At 38.4% G+C, this 25,824-nt stretch overlaps 1 protein-coding gene across 9 annotated transcripts in view; it reads left to right on the plus strand.

The window, feature by feature from the left end:
- The window catches only part of COA1 (cytochrome c oxidase assembly factor 1), a 129,462-nt gene that overhangs the window by 57,859 nt on the left and 45,779 nt on the right, over positions 1 to 25,824 (plus strand). For 5 of the 9 annotated variants that reach the window (XM_087821064.1, XM_087821068.1, XM_087821070.1 and 2 more), the window contains exon 2: positions 12,910 to 13,005. The exons of 3 other annotated variants lie outside the window; for them this stretch is intronic. The gene's annotated coding sequence lies outside the window, so the exon portion shown is untranslated. Of the gene's footprint in view, positions 1 to 10,211; positions 10,373 to 12,909; positions 13,006 to 25,824 lie in introns of those variants that run through there. One more of the 9 variants, XM_087821066.1, reaches the window with a different exon arrangement.

The following is a 25,824-nucleotide window of genomic DNA, read 5'->3' on the forward strand; positions in this document are numbered from 1 at the left end:
GAGAAGTGTATGTTCAGGCCCTCTGCCCATTTTTTAATTGAATTTTGTTGTTATTGTTTAGTTGTATCACTTCTTTATAGATTTTGGATACTAACCTCTTATTGGAGGTGTTGTTTGCCAATATCTTCTCCCATAAGGTTTGTTGCCCCTTTTTTTCTTATATTTATTTAGAAATTATTTTCTTTTTTTCCTGATTTGTGGCCTTTTTTTTTTTTTTAATATTTTTTTATTGTTGACACAGTTACAGATGTTCTTCCCCATTGTTTCTTCTTTTGCCTCCTTCCCCTCCAAATGCCCCCTCCCCCTGACCTTCACCACATTGTTGTCTGTGTCTATGAGCTATGCATATATGTTCTTTGGCTCATGAACAAAATAAACTAACAAACAAAATAGGACCAGAGACATGGATACATGGAACAGACCAACAGATCTGAGTTGTGGGGGGGGGGCATTGAGGGGACTGGAAGGGATTTGTCTTCGTTGATTGTTTATTTTGCTTTTCAGAAGCTTTTTAGTTTGATATAGTCCATTGATTTATTTTTGCTTTTGCTTCTTTTACCTTTGAGGTCAAGTTAATAAAATCCTCTCTAAGATCCATGTCCATAAGTATGGTACGTATTTTTTCTTTAATGCAATTCATTGTTTCAGGTCTTATATTTAGGTCTTTGAACCATCTTGAGTTAATTTTTATGTAAGGTGACCAATAGCCTAGTTTCATTCTTTTGATCTATTCTATTGTGTTTTTTGTCACAGTTTTATTTATTTCTGCTCTAATCTTTTGTTATTTCCTTTCTTCTAACTTTGGGATTCATTTGTTCTTTTTCTAGTTCCTTGAGGTATAATGTTAACTTGTTTATTTGAGATTTTTCTTGTTTCTAATGTAGGGCATTTATTGTTATGTGCTGCTTTTATAAACTCTTAGAACTGCTTTTACTGCATCCTATAAGTTTTGATGTATTGTACAGTCAAACCTTGGTTTTCAAACAGTTCGGTTCTCAACCAAATTGTTTATGGAAACAAAACTTCGGTTCTCAACCTGACAACCCTGTCATGTTAATATTTGTATGATCAGTCACAGATCTCTCAGGTGACAAACAAAGGAGAGAATGCATGAGTATGAGTCAATTTACCACTAAACCTCGAATTATTAACATCTCAGGAAATTGTGCTGTGAATATTTATTGAGAGAAAGCATTTATACAAAGAAGTAGCAAAGAGTGCGATAAATTTGTTCAGTGATGATGCGGTGTTTCACTTCAGGCAAGTGTTAAAACACAGGCAAAAACAAACATCATTGGATAGGTTTTTAGTGAGACAGAGGCCCAGTGAGCCTGAAGCAGGTTCTAGTGGAGCAAAGAGATGAAGAGAAAAAGAATTACAGAAGATCAGCTACCTGATGTCTTATGGAAGGGGACTCCCCTTCTAAACAGGAACATCCCTCCATCCCTCCTCTCCATATTGTGTCAGCAGTAGCTCTCAACGTTAAAGGTAAGCGCTAGCCCAGCCAGACGTGGCTCAGTGGTTGAGCGTCGACCTAGGATACAGGCGATCGTGGTTCGATTCCCGGTCAGGGCACATGCCCAGGTTGCGGGCTCGATCCCCGGTCAGGGGCATGCAGGAGGCAGCCGATCAATGGCTCTCTCATCATTGATGTTTCTCTCTCTCTCCCCCTCTCCTTTCCTCTCTTTGAAATCAATAAAGATATATTTGGGAAAAAAAAAAAAAAGGTAAGCGCTAATGTTTGTAAATTTTTTTTACTATACATTTCATTTCCTTTTTGTTAAATTTTCATTTACATTTCATGACTCTTTTTTATTTAAAGTGTTTATAGGTTAAACAGTACATTAGACATGTAATATATATAAAAAAGGTTAAAACGGAATCATTTGGGGGTCTGGAATGGATTAATTCAATTTATATTACTTCTAATGAGGAAAGTGATTCCTCATTAGAGGTAAATGGTTTTCGAACAAATCGCTTCTCGAACAGCCTTCCAGAACAAATTAAGCTTGAAAACCAAGGTTCTACTGTATTTGCATTTCATTTGTCTCACTGTATTTTTTTTTATGTATCTTACCATCACGCATTTTGATGAGAATATTGTCGGGTTGAGTATCATGGCCAGGAGCTAAAATCTTTAAGGAGTAGGGTTGGGATTTGTCAATGACTGCAAGAAGAAATAAGGATGCTGTGGTCTGATAATGTGCAGTTGAAAGCTGGAATTTTAAGGAAGCAGGTAAGACAGTAGTTTGAAAGTAGTGCCTGGCCAGGCGTGGCTCAGCAGTTGAACATCAACCTAGAATCCAGGTAGATTGTGGTTCGATTCCCGGTCAGGGCACATGCCCGGGTTATGGGCTTGATCCCCAGTCTGGGGCATGCAGGAGGCAGCTGATCAATAACAACTCTGTCATCATTGATGTTTCTATCTCGCTCCCCCTCTCTCTTCCTCTCTCTGAAATCAACAAAGACATACTTTAAAAAAAGGAAAGAAAGTGGTGACAAGAAATAGGAACCGCTACCCCATCTCCAGGCCTAATGAGAAAAAGGGTGTGAGAATGAAGGCTGCTAGTATTGAAGTGGGCTTCGGAAAGAGCCAGGTTTCAGTTAGCATTGGCTTTCAGCTCTGGCTGCACATTAGTCACTGGGGAGGGATTGTAAATATACCATTTTCTGGGTCTCAGCCCCCAGAGATTTGCACTCAGAATATCTGGGGTGAAGCTCAGGCTTAGGTAGTTTTTTTTTTTCAATATATCTTTATTGATTTCAGAGAGAGGAAGGGAGGGGGGGGGGAGAGAGAGAAACATCAATGATGAGAGAATCATCGATTGGCTGCTTGCTGCATGCCCCCGACTGGGGATTGACCTGCAACTCGGGCATGTGCCCGATTGCGGAATCGAACCTCAATCTCCTGGATCCTAGGTTGATGTTCAGCTGCTGAGCCACACCCGGCTGGGCTAGGTAATTTTTTTTTATTGCAAAGTGATTGTATGTGCATCCAAGGTTGTGTCCTACTCTGGAACGTTCTGAGGTACGGTTGAGTAATTGGGGATGATAGACGTGTTTCTGAGGGCATAGAGAAAGAGTTTGAGAGGGGAAGGGCATGTTTTCAAAGTTTATAGGTTCTTTGAATTTTTGTGAAATGGCCTATTCATATCCATCACTTTTTTTTTCTTTTGCTTAGTGTTTGATTTTTGTTTGGGTTTGAGCTTTTTTGTTGAAGTATCATGAATACTGATAAAAAGTACAATACTGCAAATGGCAGTATTTGATCTCAGCCATAAGAAAAGATGAAATACTGCCATTTGCGATGTGAATGTATCTTGAGTATCATGGAAAAGGATAAGAATCATATTATTTCACTCATATGTGGAATATAAAATGGAAAGCACCAAAGGAACGAACAAAACAAACAAAAATTCATTGACACAGACAAGAGTAGGAAAGGAGGTGGAGGAAGGCTGAAGAGGGTAAAAGGGGTCAAATACATGGCGATGGAAGGAAACTAAACTTGGGTGATGAGCACACAATGAAATATACAGATGATGTATTATAATATTGTACACCTAAAACTTATACTATAATCTTATTAACCAATGTCACCCCAATAAACTTTGTTTAAAAACATATTTTAAAAAAAGGAAAAGTACATACCTTCGCATTCAATTTAATGACCACCCAAATCAAGAAGCAGAATGTTTCACATCCAGAAGCTGCACTTGCACCCCTCTTCAATTCACTTAGCTCCTCTACTGGAGATTTGATTTTTTTAAAAGTGGTCTTATGCTGCCTACCTTAAACAACAAGAAATATTTTTATATCAAAATGTACTGGCCTTAGGTTATAGAGTAAACTAAATAGTCCAAGTCATGATGTATTTCTCTCCTGAGGTATGTAAGGATACATAGAAGAAGGCTTGAAAAATCCAAGATAATTTTATTTTAAATCTGAAAACTGGTCTCCTGGAAGTGCATTGCAGTTGAAGACAGTGATTATGGTCTTTTCTACCTCCTCTATCAGCTCTACCCCTGCCTGACTGGAAATGAGCTGTTTTGGCCAGTGGAAACATGCTCTAAATCACAGGGCCTTGCCCAGTTACCCAGGACAGTTTGGGTTATCCATACCTGCACAGCTACAGGTCAGGTCTGAGTCAGGGAAGAACTCTGAGAAATGGTAACCATGCTTTTCTTAACTGTAAAACATACTGAATAAATTGGCAGATTCTGCTTTTGGCTTTGACAGCTATTAATTTCTAATATTCTGACCACTGCTTGCTTGCTTAAATAAATAAATAAATATTTGGTTGTTTTTAAATTTATCTTTATTGTTGAAAGTATTACACATGCCCCCTTTTCTCCCCCATTAATCCCCTCCACCCTTATCCCTCCCCCCAGGCCTTCACCCCACTATTGTCTGTGTCCATGGGTTACGCATATATGTATATAAATTCTTATGTTAATCTCTTCCCACCCACACCTACCTTCCCTCTGAGATTTGTCAGTCTGTTCCATGCCTCTGGATCTATTTTGTTCATTAGATTCCACATATGAGTAAGGTCATGTGATACATGTCTTTCTCAAAGGGTAAGGGATCCTTCGTTTTTACACCTGCATAGTATTGCATGGTGTAAATGTCTGAGAGGATGCTTGATATGATTTCAGTCTTCTTGAACTTGTAGAGACTTGTTTTGTGTCCTAACATGTTGCCTGTCTTTGAGAATGTCCCATGTGCACTTGAGGGTAATGTATATTCTGCAACTTTGAGGTGGAATGTTCTGTAAATGTCAAGTAAATCCATCTGATCTAGTGTGTCATTTAGAGTCACTGTTTCCTTGTTGATTTTTTGTCTGGGGATCTATTCAGTAAAGTCAGTGGGGTGTTAAAGTCCTTTCCATGACTGTATTGCTGTCCATCTCTCCTTTAAAGTCCTTCAGAAGTTTTTGTTTGTTTCTTTGTTTTTCCCAGCCTGTGTGAGTCTTTTGTTCTGAGGTGGGTCTCTTGTAGACAGCATATATTTGGGTCTTGTTTTCCTATCCATTCAGATATCCTGTGTCTTTTGATTGGACATTTAATCCATTTATGTTTAAGGTTATTATTGATAGATACTTATCTATTGCCATTTTATTTCTTTACGCCTATGTTTTTCATTCTAGTTCAACTTTTTATTACAGTAATCTCTTTAACATTTCTTGCAATGCTGGTTTGTGATTAAATCCTTTAGCCTTTTTTTGCCAGGGAAGCTCTTTATTTCACCATCTATCTTGATTGATAATCTTGCTGGGTAGAGTAGTTTTGGTTTCAGATCCTTGTTTTGCATTACCTTGAATACTTCATGCCATTCCCTTCTGGCCTGTAGAGTTTCTGATGAGAAATCAGCTGACAGCCTATGGGAGCTCCTTTGTAGGTAACAGATTGCTTTTCTCTTGCTGCCTTTAAGATTCTCTCCTTGTCTTGAATTTTTGGCATTTTAATTATGATGTATCTGGGTGTGGGCCTCTTTGGGTTCTTGCGTAGGACTCTCTGTGCCTCCTGAACTTGAGTGACTATTTCCTTAACCAGGTGAGGGAGGTTTTCTGCCTTTATTTCTTCAAACAGGTACTCTAACCCTTGCTTACTTTCTACCTCTTCTGTCAGTCCTATGATGTGAATATTGTTATGTTTCATGTTGTCCCACAGCTCCCTTAAACTGTCCTCTTGGGGTTTTTTTGTTTGTTTGTTTTTTAAATATATCTTTATTGACATCAGAGGGAGGAAGGGAGAGGGAGAGAGAGAGATAGAAACATCAGTGATCAGCTGCCTCCTCCACCCCCCCAGTGGAGATTGAGCCCTCAACCTGGGCATGTGCCCCAATTAGGAATCAAACCACAATCTTCTGGATATTAGGTCGATGCTCAACCACTGAGCCATGCCCATCCTGGCTGTCCTCCTGTTTTTAATTGTTTTTTCTTTTTGCTTCTCTGATTAATTTTTTTTTCTGTCTTCTAATTTGCTGATCCAGTCCTGAGCTTCCACTAATCTGCTGTTCATTTCTTTTAAATTTTTTTAATTTCTGTTATGTCATTCTTAATTTCCTTCATAGTGTCTGTATCTTTTTTCATGCTGTTTAGCATCCTTATGATCAGTATTCTGAACTCTATATCTTAGAGATTGCTTATCTCCATTTCATTTAGCTCTCATTCTGGAGAATTCTTTTGTTCTTTCATTTGGGGCTTATTTTTTTGTCTCCCCTTTTTGGCTGCCTGTTTGGATTTGTTTCTTTGTATTAGGTAGAGCGGCTAGGACTCCTAGTCTTTTGGGTGGTCTCTGGTGCAGGCCAATGTCAGACGCTGTTTGTGACTGGCTTTGAGTACCCTGTTTTGTTTTCCACACTCTATAGCTTCTGGTTTCCTCTGCTGGGGCTGGGTGTGTTTGGACAGGACCAAGATGTGCACCAAGGTCGGCTTTTCCAAGCCCTGGGCCCAGAGGCAGATCAGGCAAAGACAAAAGCACCCAGAGGCTGTTATTCATTCTCTTAATGAGCGTCAGGCTGTAGAAATTCCACTGGTTTGGGCAAAAGATTGTTATCAATCTCTTAAGGAGCCTCAGCTGTAGAAACTCCGCAGGATGGGGCCAGAGGTTTTCCAGCAAGGTGGGGCAATTGCTTCCTCCCAGGCAAAAGCTGCTTGGAAGGAAAATGCCTGAGAAAGATGTCCTCTGCTGTAATGGGAAATGACTCAGCACTGTGGTCCAGATGGGTGCCCTCTGAGATCTCTTCCCCCAGCCAGCACCCCTGGATGCTCCTCACACTGTTCAAGTCCACTCTGCCTTCCCTCTGCTGGAGCTAAGATGAGTGGCTGCACACAAAACTTTGTGTGCTGTCTCTTTAAGAGTATGCCTGCATTTCCAGTCACCTCTGCCTGGCAGACAGAAACCCAGTTGCTTTTCACAGCCTGACATTATGTGGGCACCTTTCTCAGTTCTGGTACTCTGGGCTTGGGAGCCCAGCTTGGGGTTAAACGCCATAGTCCACATTGGGAACCCCCTACAGCTGAGATATCCCTCCATACCTTCAGCTGCTGCCTATGGGAGTCTGGGCAGCCCTCTCGTGCCTCCACACTTTCTAGGAGTCTCTATTCAGTCTCCACTTTTTGTCCTTTGTTATGAGGTTGCTCTCCAGCTAGTCTTCAGTTGCAGTTGATTATTCAGGGTGGGTTTTATATATTTTAGTTGTAATTCCAGTTTGGTCCTGGGAGAGTGTCCGTGTAGCTTCTATTCAATCTGCTTCTATCTTGGATCTCTCCAGTGCTTGTTTTTTTATCTATAGAATAAGCAACACAATGAACTTCATTTATCATTTTTTGACAGAAACCTGGGGAGCAAAAAGTTGGTAAGACATTATGATGAAGACTTTTTATTACTATCAGGAGCAGAAAACACCAGTTTCTTTCATTTTAGCTATACCTTTACCATCTGTTGAAGAATAAAGCTAATTGAAAATAACATCATAAATATTAACGATCATTGGGGAAAGTGGCAATTGCAAAAGTACTGCCTGCTTTCTTTCAGATAGTCACATTGTACCACATTCTCTAAAACCTTCAAAGTTTAGGTGAGTACATTATCATAATAGTGATATAAATAAACACATCAGTAACTTACTAATATTAAATTTCTTAAGTAAAATGTTTTTATCATGTTAGTTTTCTTATACTGAGCAGTGTCATAATAGTGATATAGATCAGGTGCTCTGTGATGTTGTATGACAGTGAATAAAGACAGCTTAGGATTTTGAATGTTCATATAACAAATCTTCCCAACTCTGTGCTGCTTTGTTCTAGGTAAGCCCTTGCCCTTTAAAAAAAAGTAATTTGAGTAAAATGATCAGTTGCTATCAAGGGTTAGCAGAGGGAGGGATGAGTGGAGGGATGAATAGCCATAGCCCAGAGGATTTTTAGGGCAGTAAAACTATTCGGTGTGATACTATAATTATAGATAAATATCATTATACATTTGTCAAAACCCATAGAATGTGTAGCAAAGAGTAAACCCTAATGTAAAGTATGGACTTACGATGATTATTGCTGTATCACTGTAGTTGATTGATTAAGAAATGTCCCACTCTGGTGCAGGATGTTGATAGTGGGAGAGGCTGTGCACCTGAGGGGCAAGGCACATATGGGGATTCTCTACTTTCTGCTTAATTTTTCTGTGAAGCTAAAACTCCTTTAAAAATAAAGTTTACTATTAAACAAAAAATTATTTGCAGGCTCCTTTGATGGCATGTTGCAATATTTAACGGTAATTTCTAACACAAAATTATTCCTTTGTTCATCATAAGGCTTTCATTTGATAATGTATATATACACACCAGTTTATTAATATTTGAATGTGAATGTGAAAAATAAGTCATCCTTTCAATTATTAGAATCTTATTACTTTACTTTAGAGATTGTGGGAACTAGGGCTCAGGTTTCCAAACTTTCAATTGTCACCAGAATCATAACTTTCATTCCATGATCCCTCTGTAAATATTCTATTCATAAATTCAGCTATGAAGTCCTTAAAATGTTGGCTGCATATAGTTTTCTTTTACACATTCACTATTTAGAGCAGGCAATCACTTATAAAATAACAAAACAAAACCTGTAGCTTTCTTGTTACTGTTTAAATTACCCAGATAAATTTATTTCTGAATTCTTAAAGCCTACCTTACTAATATTTGTATAAATGTTAATTCAGGCCAAAAAGTGGACATCTAGATTATTATTTTAGAGGGAATTTTTTTGTACTTTTAGGTTGACTGTAATTCCTTATAATTTTCAGTGTTCCTCTGGTAAATTTGTGTAGGATGTTAATAATTATAATCAATGTTTTTTTTTCTGGGGGAAAAAAGCTAAGTACTGATTTTAGGGATTTAGTTATATTCAATACCTGGGATTAATTATAATCAGTATGTATTCACTTATCATAGACAGTATTCTTGTGTATTAAGAATTAACTACATAATATATTTAAGTATTTTATCTTTTTAAAATTAGTATATTGAGATCATGTAGACTGGCCGTTCACTTAATTTTTTTTTTAAGGTGTATTCTATACTGTTTATTAATCAGTTGGTTTCCAGTTTCGTAACTCCTAAAAAATTTATCCTGAATGATATTTTCTACTTCCTAGGAACTGATTCCTCCACTTTTTCCAATCCTTCCTCCCTGACACCAAAAATTGGTTAACTTTCTAAAAATCTTTTTCTTTTTCTAATGGTATATTATTATTTTATGTGTTTTAATTGGAATCATCAAAATATATCATCTCTTGGCTTTTTACTTAAACAGATTAAGTTAAATTTCATTGATGAAAATGGAGAGTCAGATTTTTCAATATACTTACTGTTTTCAAGGTATCATTTATTTGGCCTCAAAATAAAAAAGTCTACTTTTTTATTCTCCATTCCCATTGGAAGAAGAAATGCTAAGTCTTGGTTTCAAATTTAAGGAAAGTAAACTTCTGGTATCTTTTTTCTCTCTCCCCTATTACATCACAGCTTTTTTACTTGGAAGAGGCTTTAGAAGATAGAGTAGTTCTCCCTCTTTTTGTGGTTTTGCTTCTTGCCATTTCAGTTACCCACTGTCAAGATTATTAATTGGAAAACTGCAGAAATAAAAAAATTCATGTTTAAAATTATATGCCATTCTGAGTAGCATGACGAAATCTCATGCAGTCCTGCTCTCTCCCACCTGGGATGTGAATCAGCCCTTCATTTATCGTATCCACGCTGTATATATTACCCACCCCTTAGTCACTTAGTAGCCATCTAGGTTATCAAGATCAACAGTTATGGCACTGCAGTGCTTGTATTTAAGTAACCCTTATAGTAGCCTAACTCAGGTCACAATGCCTATGTTGTTCACCTTATTTCATCTCATCACGTAGGCATTATATCATTACAAGAAGGGTGGGTATAGTACAGTAAGATCTTTTGAGAGAGACCACATTCACATAACTTCTATTACAGTATATTGTTATAATTGTTCTATTTGATTGTTTTTCTCTTACTGTGCCTAATTTATAAAATGAACTTTATCATAGGTATGTGAAAGGTTAATGGTCAGTGGTGGTGCACAGGTAGGCTAAATAGCCATCTCAGATGGGTGAATGAAGAAAAATTAAATTTATTAAAAGGGAATGGAGATATCCAAGGGGAAGGGCTACATAGTGCTAAGCCAATCGTTATTGGGTTTATGATTGCAGGAATATATACTTGGGACAGTGAAACAAGAACGAGCTTAGAAGAAGCAACAGGAGATCCTAGGCTGGGCTGCTTTGGCTCACTGAAAAGTCAGAGAGAGAGAAGGAGCCCTTGGAGACAGGTTGGAGGACCTTGGAGACAGATTCAGGGGGTAAGCCTGAGATGAGCTGCTGCTGCCCATTGCTCATCTGCTTGCAAGTCTTGTGAGGTCTCCTTGGAGGGATGGAGATGGCACTGGTATGCTCCCCTGGTGAGGAGTGTGCGCTGGACCCTTTGTCTTGAGCGTATTTATCTCTTTCTTAAAGGCCGGAATCTTAGGGGAGGTCTCAGGAGAGGGTCTTAATAGAATATTCATCAGCATTCCATGTGTGCTCTTTCAGGGACGAGGTCTCCACTGATTGGTTGGTGCCAGGACAGGGAGTCATTAATAAATGTATCTGGTCCTGAGTCAGCCACTGTGCCACTTTTCTGGTTTTGCTGCTTATCTGGGCCTGGAGCTGAAATATAGCTGAGGCCTAAACCACATGACCTGCAATATGCTAGCAGAGAATAGATTACCTTGGGGACAAGGTTCTTGTTTTCCCAGTTTTGCCCCTTGCTAAGCACCCCAGGGCTTCCTTCCCTGGTGAATCTCTGTACCCTAGTTTCTGTACCTGGCCCATATAACAGTATGTATCAGCAAAAGTTTTGCATATGTAGGGTTGGTATTCTCTATGGTTTCAGGCATCCACTGGGGGTCTTGGAACATGTTCTTCATTGATAAGTGGGAACTACTGTAATTTAGATCAACATTTTCATTTTACAGATGAGGAAAGTAAGACACAGAAATTAAATGACTTGCCTTAGTAGGATCATACAGATTTAGTGCCAGATCTTGGACTCTGGTATCAAACCCTGACCATCCCCCCCACCCCCTTGCCTTTTCTGTCTCTTTGTGTTTCTCATAGTTGGCACTAATCTTTCAGCCACTCTATTCTGAGCCAGTCCAGTTTGTTGTACTGTTGATGTTTCTTTGGCAGCCTTTTCTGGACCCCCTCCAAAAGATCATAGATTTGGAATCACAATGGTTACCCATACTTTTTCCCCAATCTGTGCTATCTCTTCACTGGTTTTCTTTATCCATGCATACCAGTGGAGAATCCCCATGCAAAGCTGTTAGGGGCACTCTGATAAGCAGAATAATGCTTTTGCTGCCCCCATAGATGTTTTCATCCTAATCCTTGGAACCTCTAAATATTAGATTACATAGCAGTGGGGAATTAAGATTGCTAGTCAGCTTATAGTAAAATATAGAGATTATCCTGGATTAACTCAGTGATCCCAGTGTGATCACAGGGTTCCCTAAAAGTGGAAGAGGGAATTTGAAGAGAGAACCAGAGAGACTAGCACAAGAAGGACTAGGCCTGCTGTTGCTAGCTTCGAAGATGGAGGGAAGGGGTCATGAGTCAAGGAAAATGGATGACCACAAGATGGAAAAGGCAAAGAAACAAATTCATAGAGCCCCTGAAAGAATGCTTACTACTGACACCTTGATCTTAGCCCAGTGACATTTATGTTAGACTCCTGATTAACAGAACTGTAAAATAATAAATTTGTGCTGTTTTAAGCTACTGAGTTTGTAGCAATTTGTTACAGTAGCCATAGGAAACTAATACAAATACTTATACTGCTCCTCAGAAAGTCACCCATTTTGGCTTTCTCTTTTCCCTCATCATCTGATTATTTCATTGGCTACCTAATTTTCCTTACATGCTCTGACTCTAATTTTCTCATGTAGATCCTTGAATAATACAACCCACTATAAGACTGTCTACTCTCAGTCAGCTATGACTGCCCATAGGACATACCTTCTTAGTATTTGCTCATTGGCTTTACAGAATACAACCAATGTTAAGAGACTACATAAAATTTTGAAACTCTTCCACTCTTGGCTGACACTGGCCAAGAATTCAAGGGCAGATACTGATACAGTACTCCTAAACACCATGTACTGATTCTCAAGAAATTATTTTTGTCAACTTACGATGTTTATTAAGGAAGATACCTGCATGGTTTCAAATGCAGCTGCTCATGGCTTTATTATTTATGAAAGCAACTGGGTAAGACACATATCTTGTTTCTTAGTTGACAGAAGGAAGATGCTAGACCATTCGCTGGTTACCTATTTATTGGGCTGACTTGCCCACAGGCTACAGTGAATGTTTGACAGCCTGACTAGCCAAGATGTGGCCAACACATCTATAATAATGTAATGCTTGACTTGATCCAGTACTAAGTTTTCTCTCATTACCCAGTGGCTGTTGTAGAATTAATTGATATTGTAGAATTAATGATGGGCTCACTTTTCTTTTTTACTTTAAATATTTTTTGATTTTTCAATTACAGTTGACATACAATATTATATTAATTTCAGATGTACAACCCAGTGATATAACTTACTAAGTGATCACCCCAATGAATCTAGTCCCCATTTGATACCATATATAGTTATTAAAATATTATCGACTATATTCCCTGTGCTATACTTTACATCCCCATGACTATTCTGTAACTACCAATCTGTACTTCTTAATCCCTTCACCTTTTTCACTGTTACCCCAAAACCCTTCCCATCAGGCAACTGTGAAAATGTTCTCTGTATCTGTGTATCTGTTTCTGATCAACTTGTTGGTTTATTTTGTTTTTTAGATTCTACATATAAGTGAAATCATCTGGCATTTGTCTTTCTTTGACTTATTTTACTCAGCACAATATCCTCTAGATTCATCCATGTTGTTAAAGATGGTAAGATTTTATTCTTTTTTATGGCTGAAACATATTCCATTGTATATATATACCACTTCTTTATCCATTCATCTTTTGATGGACACTTAGGTTGCTTCCATATCTTGGCTATTGTAAATAATGCTGCAATGAACATATTATGGCTGTATATGTCTTTTCGATTTAGTATTTTGGGTTTCTTCAGATAAATGCCCACAAGTGGAATTGCTGGGTCATTTTTTGTCTCTTGTTATATAGCTTTATTTTTAAAGTCTATTTTGCCTGGTATAAATATTGCTACCCCAGCTTTTTGTTTGTTTCCATTTTCATAAAAGATCTATTTCCCTCTTTTTACTTTCAGTCTGCATATGTCTTTCAAACCGAAGTACGTCTCTTATAGACAGCATGTGTAAGGGTCTTGTTTTGTTATCCATTCAGCCTACATTTGTCTTTTTTATTGAATTTATTGGGGTGATATTGGTTAATAAAGTCCTACAGGTTTCAATTGTACAACTTCATTACATATCATGTGCATACTACATCATGGGCTCACCACCCAAAGTAAAGTCTCTTTCCATTACCATTGATCCCTCCTTTGCCTTCTTCCACCTCCCCCCACCACCCTTTCCCTGCAGCAATCACCATATTGTTGTCTGTGTCTGTGTGTTTTTTTTACTTAATCCCTTCACCCTTTTTCACCCAGTTCCCAACCCCTCTCCCTTCTGAGAGCTGTCAGATTGTTTTATGTATCTATGATTCTATTTAGTTTGTTAGTTTATTTTGTTCACTAAAGTCCACATGTAAGTGAAATCATATGGTATTTGTCTTTATCTGACTGGCTTATTTCACTTAGCATAATAATCTCCAGGTCCATCCATCCTCTCTCAAAAAGGTAAAATTTCCTTTTTTACTGCTGACTAGTATTCCATTGTGTACCATGGCTTTTTATCCACTCATCTGCTGATGGGAACTTGGGCCGATTCCAGATCTTGGCCATTGTAAGTAACGTTGCAATGAACATAAGGGTGCATATGTTTTTTTAATTAGTGTTTTGGGTTCCCTTTTCTCCATATCCTCACCAACACTTGTTTGTTGATTTATTGATGATAGCCATTCTGACAGGTGTGAGGTGATATCTCACTATAGTTTTAATTTGCATTTTTCTGATGATTAATGATGTTCAGCATCTTTTCATGTCTCTTAATTGGAATATTTAATCCATTTGCATTTAAAGTAATAGTTGAGAGGTATGTATCTATTGCCATTTTGTTGATATTTTTTATCTTTTTTTTTTTCTTCTTCTTAAAGAAGACCCTTTAACATTTCTTGTAATATTGGTTTGGTGGTGATGAGTTCCTTTAGCTTTTTTTTGTCTGGGAAGCTCTTTATCTGTCCTTCCATTCTAAGTGATAGCTTTGCTGACTAGAGTAATCTTGGTTGTAGGTCCTTGCTTTTCATCACTTTGAATATTTCTTACCAATCCCTTCTGGCCAGCAAAGTTTCTGTTGAGAAGTCAGCTGACAGTCTTATGGGAGATCTCTTGTAAGTCACTGTTTTTCTTTTGTTGCTTTTAAGATTCTCTCTTTGTCTTTAGCCTTTTGCATTTTGATTAAGGTGTTCCTGGTTTGGGCCTCTCTGCATTCCCTGGATTTGTATGTGTATTTCCTTTTCCAGGTTTTCAATTCCTTGCTCTCTCTTCTTCTTCTGTAACACCCATGATGCAAATGTTGGTACTCTTGAAGTTTCCCAGAGGTTTCTTATACTATCCCCATTTTGGAGGATTCTTTTTCCTTTTTGCTGTTCTGATTGGGTGTTTTCTGCTTCCTTATATTTCATATCTCTGATTTGAGCCTTTGCTTCATCTACTCCACTGTTGATTCTATGTAATGTATTTTTCGTTTTAGTTAATGTATTCTTCATTTCTGATTGGCTCTTTTTTACATTTTCTGTCTCTGTTTTTATGTTTCTTAACTCTTTTGTGAAGATCTTACTGAGTTCATCTACTCTTCCCTAAGTTCATTGATCATCCTTATAACCAGTGTTTTGAATTCTGCATCTGGTAGATTGCTTGTCTCCATTTTATTTAGGTCTTTTTTGGAGTTTTGTTTTGTTCTTTCATTTGGGACATGTTTCTTTTTCCCCTAATTTGGCTGCCTCCCTGTGTTTGTTTCTATGTACTAGTAGAGCTGCTATGTCTCCCAGGCTTGGTAGAGTGTCCTTATGTATTAGGTATCCTGTAGGATCCAGTGGCAAAATCTCCTCAATCACCCGAGCTGGGCACTGTGGTGGGCTCAATTTTTCTGAAGCCTCAGTAGTTCAGTGAGATACAAATAGTTAGGACAACTGAGTTTTCTAGCCCTTTTAAATTAATGTAATTCTTTATGTGGTTGGGAGGCTTGAATTCACACAAAGTTTCTATCTGCTCAGCAGATTCTGTTAGAACTACCAGAAAGGCAGAATCCATAAATCTGACTTTCTGCATTTACTCATTCCCTGGTAGGGAAATATTTTATTGATGAAAAATCTTGACCCATTATGAAGTGAGGACCTTACTGGGCCCTCTTTCCTGCACTACCCAGTTATTTCCCAGGTAGAGGGAAGAGGATATTCCATATCTTTGTAGAGCTGAGGGACATTAGTCAGTGACATGGACCAATCACTGACTCTTGCTTCTTTTCTTCATTATGATAATCTCTGTTTTTTAATCATAGTGTTCAGACAGTTTACATTTAATCAGCAATATGATGAAGTTTAAATCTACCATTTTTCTTTTTGTTTTCTGTCTCAGCTGTCTTTGTTCTCCATTTTTCATCCTCTCCTGCTTTTTTGGATTAATAGTGTATTTTTGTGATTCCATTTTATCTTTGTTATTGGCTTATTAGCTATACCTTCTGTTTTATTTTTTTAGCAGTTATTCTTCACAGGCCATACAAAATTACCAACTTAAAAATTATCTATGAAAAAAGTCCCTAGATTTATTGAATTTCGAGTTCTGCCTATGGGTTCCTTGGCAGGGCCAGACCAAACAGCCTACGGGCTAGACATTCCCCACCCCTGCTCTGTATGTTATAGTCAGCATGCTGTAGTTAGAGCCTCGAACTTACTCATCTTATAAATGAAAATGTTTGCCCTTTGACCAGTCTTTCCCTGTTTTCATACCTCTGGCCCCTGGCATCCACCATTCTACTCTGTTTCTGTGAGTTTGACTTTCTCCTCCTCCTCCTCCCCCCTCCCCCCACTCCTCTAATTATGTATATAAGTGAGATCATACAGTATTTATATTTCTCTAACTTATTTAACTTAGCATAATATTCTCCAGGTTCATTCATATTGTTGCAAATTGCAGGATTTCTTTGTTTTTTTATGATTCAATAATATTCCATTAGGTATACATGTATGTGCATCTCTTTAAACAATTTTATTTGCATATAAAATGTTGAACACATCCACTCTCTGTGGGGCATGGGTTGGGGACACATGCACAGAGAGCTGGCCCACTGGATGGGGAGTATATGTGAATGAGGTATGCAGAGAGTTGGAGGTTCTGATTTGGGGGAATCCCAGGCGAGGCATCCCCAGCAGCTCAAGGGTGGGCTTACTGATGAAGTCTGGGAAATGGTTAATAGGATCCTTATTCCTGTGCTATGTTCCCAACCCTGACTGCTGTTCTCTCAGCCCTTCTCTGTCTATCAATAGTGGGGTTCAACTCAGTATTCTGGATGGGGCAAGAAAGAAGTAGACCTCTTTGGCAGCATCAGCTGGGGAGGGGAGGCGCTCATATACTCTCACTTTCCCTCTTGGGAGAAATTGCTGGCAAGAGGGTCTTATGGCACTGAACTTGGCCATCTTGGGGGAGAGGTGACTGGGGTAAAGTCACCCTCTTAAATGGGTCTACTCTTGGTGGGTTTTTTTTCTTTTGCTCTAGTAGTGTGCTGGAATTTCTGTGCTGGACTCCTGGACTTCCACAGAGGAACTTTCCTCCTCTGTGGAGTACTGGAATTACAGTAAACCCTGGATTTTGCAGACCTCAGTTTAAAAGACAAAATTTCTGGTCCATATGTAATATGTGAAAATTAACACCATGTTAATTTTAAAATGCTTTTAACCAAGATTTGCTTATTAAACTAACACGTTACTCTTTTGTTATTAATTCACTATTATTTTTAACAAATTTTAGTGAATAGGCCATATGTTGGAAAAACACTGTAGTGATTTCTCTCACATAAACAAATATTACATGTATACAACTATAGTCTACGTATTTAAATCCAAGAGTCACTGCTCATAAGCAGTGTCTGACGAATGATTCGCACGTGATCACAGGGCATCAAGCTGGATAATTGGTTCTGTTGGGTGTCCTGACTTTCTGCAGCACTTTTAACTCATGCCAGCTGCTGTACCAACTGCACTAAGCCACGCCTCAGCCATGCTCATTTGTTTACTGGTGGTGACTGGTGAATGCACACATTTACTAGATCTATTCAGTATAAATTTAAAATTACAGTAATACATAGAGAAAACTTTACTGTGAGGTAAACTTTTCTTACATACTTAATTTTAATTACATAAACATCTCTACATAAGTAAAAACAGATACTAATTTGTCAATTTTACTTTATAGTTGAATTTTTATTACTTTTATTTTTAATTTTTTTAATTTCTTAAAGGATATTAATATTTATTGCATTAAAACTTATTAATTAATCTCTTCCCACCCATTTTCCACTCCTCACCTTCCCTCTAAGATCCCTCAGTCTGTTCCATGCTTTTGTGTCTCTAGATCCATTTTCTTCATCAGTTTATTTTGTTTATTATATTCCACATGTAAGTGCGATCATGTGGTACTTGTCTTTGTCTGGCTTATTTCACTTAGTATAATACTTTCTACTTCCCTCCATCCTATGCCAAAGGATAAAAGATCCTTTTTTACAGCTGCATAGTATTCCATGGTGTAAATGTGCCACAGCTTTTTTATCCACTCATTTGCTGATGGGCACTTGGGCTCTTTCCAGATCTTAGCTATTGTAAATTGCTCTGATACGAACATAGGGGTGCATAAGTTCTTTGTGATTGGTATTTCGGGTTTCTTAGGATATATTCCTAGAAGTGGGATCACTGGGTCAAATGGCAGGTCAATTTTTAATCTTTTGAGGAAATTCCGTACTACTTTCCATAGTGGCTGCACCAGTCTGCATTCTTGCCAGCAAGAATACGGTGCCCTTTTCTCCACACCCTTGGCAGCACTTGTAGTTCATTGATTTGTTGCTGGTAGCCATTCTGACAGGTGCGAAGTGATACCTCATTGTGGTTTTAATTTGCATCTCTCGGATAATTAGCGATGTTGAACATTTTTTCGTATGTCTCTTAGCCATCTGTATGTCCTCTTTGGAGAAGTGTCTATTTAGGTTCTTTGCCCATTTTTTAATTGGATTGTTTGTCTTCCTTTTGTTAAGTTGTATGAGTTCCTTATATGTTCTGGATATTAACCCTTTATCAGATGTGTCATTGGCAAATATGTTATCCCATACAGTTGGTCTCCCTTTTCGTTTTGTTGTTGGTTTCTTTTGCTGTGCACCAGCTTTTTATTTTGATTCAGTCCCATTTGTTTATTTTCTCCGTAGTTTCTCTTGTCCTAGGAGATGTATCAGCAAACATTTTTATGAGAGATGCCTGAGATTTTGCTGCCTATATTTTCCTCTAGGATTTTTATGGTTTCATGTCTTACATTTAAGTCTTTTACCCATTTTGAGTTTACTTTTGTGTATGGTGTAAGTTGGTGGTCTAGTTTCATTTTTTTGCATGTACCTGTCCAATTTTCCCAACACCATTTATCGAAGAGACTGTTTTTACAGGAAATGGTTTTAGTTTTTGCCCATTATTATGATGTTGGCTGTAGGTTTGTCATATAGGGCCTTTATTATGTTGAGGTATGATCTCTCTATTCCCACTTTGCTGAGAGTTTTTGTCAGAAATGGGTGCTGGATTTTACCAAATGCTTTTTCTGCATCTATTGATATGATCCTGTGATCTTTGCCTTTCAGTTGGTTTATGTGATGTATCACATTTGTTGATTTGCGAATATTGTACCAGTTTTGCATCCCTGGAATAAATCCCACTTGGTCATGGTGTATGATCTTTTTCATATATTTCTGGATCCTATTTGCTAATATTTTGTTGAGGATTTTAGCATCTGTGTTCATCAGGGATATTGGCCCGTAATTCTCTTTCTTTGTAGTGTCTTTATCTGGTTTTGAAAGTAGGCTAATGCTGGCCTTGTAAAATGAGTTTGGAAGTGTTCCTTCCTCTTGGATTTTTTGAACTAGTTTGGGGAGGATACCTATTAATTCTTCTTTGAAAGTTTGGTAAAACTCCCCTGTGAAGCCATCCAGGCCAGGGCTTTTGTGTGCTGAGAGCTCTTTGATTACTGCTTCAACTTCATCAGCAGTTATTGGCCTATTTAGACTTTCTGACTCTTCCTGATTGAGTTTTGAAGGTTGTATTTTTCTAGGAATTTATCCATTTCATCAAGGTTGTCCAGCTTGGTGGCGTGTAGTTGTTCATAGTATTTTCTTACAGTCCATTGTATTTTTGTTGGGTCAGTTGTTATTTCACCTCTTGTTTCTGATTTTGTTTATTTGGGTCCTCTCTCTCCATTTCTTGAGGAGTCTGGCTAACGGTTCATCAATCTTGTTTATCTTTTCAGATCTTGTTTATGGTTTCATTGATGTTTTGTATTGTATTTTTAGTCTCTATGTCATTTATTTCTGCTCTGATCTTTATCATTCCTTTTCTTCTACTTAGTCTGGGCTTTTCTTGTTCTTCGTGTTAGATAGTTCATTAGAAATTTTTCTGTTTCTTGAGGCAGGCCTGTAATGCTTTGAACTTCTCTCTTAGGACTGCTTTCGCTGTGTCCCATAGATTTTGGGTTGTTGTGTGTTCATTTTCATTTGTTTCCAGGAAGTTTTTTTCCAGGACTTCTTTCTTGATCTCTTTGGTAACCCATTCATTCTTTAAAAACATGCTTTTTAGCCTCCATGCGTTTCAGTGTTTTTTAGTTTTTATTGTAGTTGATTTCTAATTTCATGCCACTGTGGTCGAAGAAGATGCTTGATATGATTTAAATCTTCTTGAACTTGTAGAGACTTGTTTTGTGTCCTAACATGTGGTCTATCTCTGAGAATGTCCCATGTGCACTTGAGAAGCATGTATATTCTGCAGCTTTGGGTTAGAATGTTCTGTAAATGTCAATTAAATCCATCTGATCTACTGTGTCATTTAGGGTCACTGTTTCCTTGTTGATTTTTTGTCTGGAAGACCTATCCATTGAAGTCAGTGGGGTGTTAAATTCCCCTAGTATGACTGTATTGCTGTCGATCTCTCCCTTAAAGTCCTCTTGAAGTTTTTTTATAAATTTAGGTGCTCCTATACTGGTTGCATATATTTTTATCAGGGTTATATTCTCTTGTTGGATTGATCCCTTTAGTAGTATGTAATGACCTTTCTTGTCTCTTATTATGGTCTTCACTTTGAAGTCTGTTTTGTCCGATATGAATATTGCTACTCCAGCTTTTTTTTTTTATTTCCATTTGCATGGAAAATTTTTCCATCTCTTCACTCTCATCCCGTGTGAGTCTTTGTCCTGAGGTGGGTGTCTTGTAGACATCATATATATGGGTCATGTTTTCTTATCCATTCAACCACCCTATATCTTTTTATTGGGGCATTTAATCCATTTATATTTAAGGTTATTATTGAAAGATACTTACCTACTGCCATTTTGTTTCTTTATGCCTATGTTTCGCATTGTCTTTATTTCTACTTCTAATTATAGCAGTCCCTTTAATGTTTCCTGTAATGCTGGTTTTGTAATGATAAAGTCCTTTAGCTGTTTTTTGTCTGGGAAGCTCTTTATTTTACCATCTCTCTTGATTGATAATCTTGCTGGATAGAGTAGTCTTGGTTTCAGATCCTTGTTTTGCGTTACCTTGAATACTTCATGCCATTCCCTTCTGGCCTGTAGAGTTTCTGATGAGAAGTCAGATGACAGCCTTATGGGGGCTCCTTTGTGGGTAACAGATTGCTTCTCTCTAGCTTCCTTTAAGATTCTCTGCCTTGAATTTTTGGCACTTTAATTATGATGTGTCTGGGCGTGTGCCTCTTTGGATTGTTCTTGCTTGGGACTCTCTGTGCCTCCTGAACTTGTGTGACTTTTTTCTTGACCATGTTAGGGAAGTTTTCTGCCATTATTTCATCAAACAGTTTCTCTAACCCCTCCTTACTTTCCACCTCCTCTGGCACTCCTTTAATACGAATATTGTTTTGTTTCAGCTGTCCCACAGCTCCCTTAAACTGTCCTCCTATTTTTTAATTTTTTTTTCTTTTTGGGTCTCTCATTGAGCGATTTTTTTACCCTGTCTTCTAATTCACTGGTGCGATCCTCAGCTTCTTCTAATCTGCTGTTTATTCCTTCCAGTGTATTCTTTATTTCTGCTATGTTTTTCTTCATTTCTGACTGGGCATTTTTCATAGTTTTCATATCTTCTTTCATGCTGGTGAGCATCTTTACAATCAATATTCTGTACTCTATATCTGAGAGATTGTTTATCTCCGTTTCATTTAGCTCTTTTTCTGGAGACTTCTCTTGTTTCATTTGGGGCTTGTTTTTTCGTTTCCTCATGTTGGCTACTTTTTTGGTGTTTTTTTTAAGTATTAGGTAGATATGCTAGGACTGTCAGTCTTTTTGGAGGGTCTCTGGTACAGGCCAACGTCAGGTGCAGTTTGTAACTGGCCCTGAGTACACTGTTTGGAGCCATCAACAACCCTAGGCTTGACGTGTCCTCTGCTGGGGCTGGGTGCGTTTGGATAGGACCAAGGTGCACATCAAAGTCTGCTTTTCTAAGGCCTGGGTCCCGAAGCAGATCAGGCAAAGACTCAAAGCACCCTGAGGACTGCCTTTGCCTGCAGACTGAATAATCTGATTCTCTTAATGAGCCTCAGGCTGTAGAGCACCACCAGGTGGGGCGGCTGATTGTTATCAGTGTCTTAACAAGCCTCAGGCTGTAGAAACTCCTCTGGGCTGGTTGAGAGGCTTTCCAGCAGGGTGGAGCAATTGCTTACCCTCTCAGGCAAAAGCTGAAAGTTCACCACCAGAGAAAGATATCCTCTACAGTCAGGGGAAATGACTGGGCAGAGGAATCCAGGTGGGTGTCCCCTGATCTTACTGTCCAGAACCCACAATCCCAGACTCTCCCCACACAGCTCCAGTCTAATCCACTCCCCCTCCGCTGGAGCCCAAGGTGAGTGGCTGCACACAAAACGTTGTGGGTTGGCTCTTTATGAGGCTGCCTGCAGTTCCAGCTGCATTTCACAGTCAGATGTTATGTGGGCACCTTTCTCATACTGGTGCTCTTGGCTGGGAAGCCCAGCCTGGGGTTTAGGCCCCAGAATCCTCAGTGGGAGCCCCCCACAGCTGAGATATCCCTCTGGACCTTCAGCTGCTGCCTGTGGGAGCCCAGCCAGCCCTCTCGCGTCTGCACTTCCTACCAGTCTCTATGGGGTCTCCACTTTTCCTCTTTGGTTATGAGGGTGCTCTCCAGCTAGTCTTCAGTTGTTTTTCAGGAGGGTGTTCAGGAATTTTTTTCTATGTTTTAGTTGTAAATCCAGATTGGTCTCAGGAGAGTGTCAGTGTAGCTTCCACTCAGTCTGCCGCCATCTTGGATCCAATTTGTCAAATTTTTATCATGCATTCAGGAAACTTACTTTATTTATTACATAACAGACTTTCGGCTTTAACTGATACCCCCTTGCCCGAATTAGTTACATCAAGGGTTTTCGGTATTGTCATAATCAGTGTTCTTTATAGGGAAGGTGATAGAAAATGTCTGTTCTGCCCTCTTGCCGATGTTACTTCAATTAACTTTTAAAGAGGTTAGAAATGAGAAAATATGTCTTTAACATTTGGTCACGTTTTCCATTGTAGGCTTCTTTATTTTTGTTGTTCCAGATTTTCATTTGCTATTTTCCTTCTGTTGGAAGAACTAACATTTCTTTTGAGATAAGTCAGAAAATGATACATACTGTATGACATTACTTATATGTCGATTATAAAAAAGCCAAACTTACAAAAACATAAAGTGTTGGTTACCAGAGGATAGGACAGATGTTGTTTAAGGGTACAAACTTGCAATGAGTCGTAAATAAGTCCTAGAGATCTAATGCACAGTACTGTGAATAGAGATAAATAATATTGTATTATAATCGTCAAACTTGCTAAGAGACTAGAACTTAATTATTCTAAAGAAAATAATGATGATGTAAGTGATAGAGCTGCTAATTATCACTACATTGGCAATCATATTACAATGTATAAGTGTATCAAATTAGTATGTTGTGCATCTTAAACTTACACAATGTTATATGTCAAATATATTTCAGTTAAGAAAAACATTTCTCTGGGTGGGAGCCAGCAAGGTGTGTGTGGGGGTAGGGGGCAGGTAGATGGAGACATCTGTAATAGTGTCAACAATAAAAACAAAGTTAAAAATAAAGAAAAACATTTCCTGTATTGCACGTCTGCTTTTAGTGGATTCTCTCAGCTTTTAGTTGTCTAGAAAAATATTTATTTTGCCTTTATTTATGAAATATATTTGTGGTGAGTACAGAATTCTAGGATGACAATTTTTTTATTCTAGCCCAACATTCTGCCCACTGGGAAGTATTTTCTGACACATAGACTGATTCTCTGCCTTGTGAAGACCATCATCTCTGACCACTAAACTCTAGCAAGATTCCCCACAAACAGGCACAAGATTGCAGTCAGTCTCTCTGCCTTTCCTCTGAGGGCCTTAATACATTTGCATAGAAGAGTGGAGAGTTCCTCCTTTGCCAGGATGGCCTGTATGAGCCTGAAGGAAAAGACATGGTGCCTCCCACTCAGATGATTCTTTCCATGTTTTTATACCAATAGGTATTGTTTTTAATTTCTGTATCCAAATGGAATAGCTAATTTCTCATGGGTCAAGGAGATAAGTTACAGTCCAAGCAAAGGTGATGATGAGGTGAATTACAACCATGCTTATATTAGCTGAATAATGATAAAAAACTGAGAGGACTTCCATGTGTAGGTAAGAAGGAAGTATCACAGAGCCTGTACTTTGCCAATCCCAGCATCCACATTCTTCCTTTGTATAATAGAAACCTAATTTTTAACTGGACATATTGTTGCTCAGTGAAAATATTATATTTTCAAGTTCTTTTTGTAGCTTAATGTGATTGTATCACTAAATTCAGACTAGTGAGATGAAAGCAGAAGCATTGTATGCAACCTGTAGAAAGTGTTATTAAACGGATTGAGGCCCTAGCCAGTTTGGCTAAGTGATTAGATGTCAGCCCATGGACTTAAGAATCTTGGGTTCAGTTCCCATCAAGGGCACGTGCCTTGGTTGCAGGCTCAATCCCTGGCCCTGGGTCGGGACCGTGTGGGAGCCAACCAATCAATTGTATCTCTCACATCGATGTTTCTCTCCCTCCCCCCCTTCCTTCTCTCCCACTCTTCCTCCCTCCCTCTCTCCCTTCTACTCTCTCTGAAAAGCAAGGAAAAAATATCCTCCAGTGAGCATTAAAAAAAAAATAGAATTGAGCCCTGCTTCCCCTCTTTCTTATTGGGTTTTTATTATGTGCATGTGATAGTTGGAGCTCAAACAGCCGTCTTGGACCTTGAACGCTCATATTGAAAATGGCACATCATCAAGAGGGAAAGAGCCCCTGACAATATGAACTACTATAAGTTAGACTGACTGCATCTGGGCTTCTTTCGTGTGTGTGAGCATGTAATCAGTTCCTATCTTATGTAAACCATTGGTTGTGTCTGTTTATGTGTTTTTGTTCTTGTTGTATGTGGCTATATGCAGTTTAACCTAATTCTGACTAATGAAAGCAGAGTGAAGAAGATACCCAGATATTTATCTTGAATGAATGAACAAATGGTGATGCATTTGATAAAGAACAGAAAGGTTAAGGGCTACTGGAGGTAGATAATTCTACACTTGATCTTAACTAAAAGACTGAGAACTTTAGGAATTTGATGACTTAGTCTTACATCATAGTGGAGTTATGAAATGAAGTCTTTCTCAGCCTCATTTTCCTGTTTGTGGAGGTACAGATCTTAATCGCATTCTTGAATTGTAAAGAGATTTTTAGGTTTGGGGATTCTCAAAAGATAAATTGAAATAAAATATGGAGAAATGAATGACATGTTGAAACTGTCTATGAAGTGCTATTTTCTTTTTGGATTTGGTCTTTACCCTTAGTTACTAACTATTAAAGAACCTTTATCACATGTTTTGAACTTTCATGTCAAAATTATTATTGAGTACACTTTGGGAAAATTCAGTGTACATTTTTGGCTTTATTATCATAAACTCTTATGACAAATTTGGAGTGTAGATTTCATTTTGCTTTTTTTAAAAAAAAAAAAAAAATCTTTATTGATTTCAAAGAGAGGAAAGGAGAGGAAGAGAGAGAGAAACATCAATGATGAGAGAGTCATTGATTGGCTGCCTCCTGCACGCCCCTGACTGGGGATGGAGCCCACAACCTGGGCATGTGCGCTGACTGGGAATTGAACCCCGATCACCTGGATCCCAGGTCAACGCTCAACCGCTGAGCCACATCCGGCGGGCTCATTTTGCTTTTTTATTGTTCAAACTAGTCAAAGAATTTTTAGGATGCATGTATATTTTTTGTTTCCCCCACCTCCCCCATCTTTCTCCCTAGGACAGTGATGGATTTGTCATGGTAGCTTTAAGCTTCAAGCCAGCAAGGAAGCACTTAAAATGTCTG

Source organism: Miniopterus natalensis, chromosome 10 (genome assembly GCF_054644295.1).
Source record: "Miniopterus natalensis isolate mMinNat1 chromosome 10, mMinNat1.hap1, whole genome shotgun sequence".
Classification (NCBI taxonomy): domain Eukaryota; kingdom Metazoa; phylum Chordata; class Mammalia; order Chiroptera; family Miniopteridae; genus Miniopterus; species Miniopterus natalensis.